The sequence below is a fragment of the Pygoscelis adeliae genome, unplaced genomic scaffold, assembly GCF_000699105.1.
Source record: "Pygoscelis adeliae isolate BGI_AS28 unplaced genomic scaffold, ASM69910v1 Scaffold565, whole genome shotgun sequence".
In the NCBI taxonomy this organism is placed as follows: domain Eukaryota; kingdom Metazoa; phylum Chordata; class Aves; order Sphenisciformes; family Spheniscidae; genus Pygoscelis; species Pygoscelis adeliae.
In genome coordinates, this window is record NW_008824786.1 from 122,773 (window position 1) to 123,960 (window position 1,188).

The following is a 1,188-nucleotide window of genomic DNA, read 5'->3' on the forward strand; positions in this document are numbered from 1 at the left end:
CATTGTTTGCTGACAGCTCGGCCTCCCAGAGACAGCTGAGCGCCGCGTAGGCGTGTGCAAAAATAGATGTGCTACTCCCTCTGCCTCCTCCCGGGGTGAGGGGGGCTGGGGGGGTACCCCCAGGGCTGCGGGCGTCAATCGGGGGATGAGGCCTCTTGCCTTCCCCGCTTGCCCTTCCCTGCCCACCTTGGGCGTGCGAGCTGCAGGCAGGAGGGGCGGCGTGGGCAGCAGCCTTCCCCCACCTCCCCTCTTCCCGAGGATATAATATCCTTCTTTCCGTGTATCCCTGTAATAAGGCGGGGACGCGGCGAGCGAGCGGCAGTGACCGATGTGAGGGGCTGATTGTCTGTATGGAGATGCTGAAAGGGGTCGCGACTCTCTAAGTGCTCGTCAGGATGAAGGATGACAGCCCCAGACAGCGAGACACTTCCCTTCCCTCCTCTCCCGCTGCTAATGAGTGCTCGGGCGGCCAGGGCTGCCGGTGGTTTTAGTTTATTTTCCCTCTGTTATTTCGCTCCCTATTTATTTGTTTAATTAATTTATTTATTTTAGGTTTCTTCCTCCTTTCCCCCCCCCCTGCCCCTTCATCCTTTCCCTGCCTCCCCTCTGGCTTCCGCAGCTATTTGTGTTGGATCCCAAGCAGTTAGTGCTCTGAAAATTTAATTAGGCACTTGGACGAAACCCGAAAGCTGAGCCTCTGCCGGAGTTGAGTCTGCAAGAGCCCCCTGGCCCCCCCAGCCGCTCTCTCCTAAGGCCACTTTGCAGCGGGCAGGGGGACACGGGAGCCCCCTGGGGCCCTGGTGGCATTGGCCTGGTCCTGGGGGGCATGCAGCCACCTCCAACAGCAACAGAAAATATCGTTTCTTCCCAGAGGAGGAACTGGGGTGAAAATGGGAGTGCACGTGTCAGAAAAAGCCTCTCCCCAGCTGCTTTTTCCCCTGAACAAGCCGCGGGATTAGCCGGAGGGTAGGGGCTAGCGATTTCTCTGCTAAATTGCAGCAAAAAGCAATGGATACCTTCTCAACTTCCAGCCACAGAGAGGAGAGGGGGAAAACGCTGGCCCGTGCCCCCCAGCAACACGTGCTGCCGGCTCCTCGGATGGCCCACGGGCAGAAACCTCGGGTGAGGCAGAGGAGGATGCCTGGGTGCTGGCGTGGTGGCCGGAGAGCCGGAGCGTCTGCAGGGGCT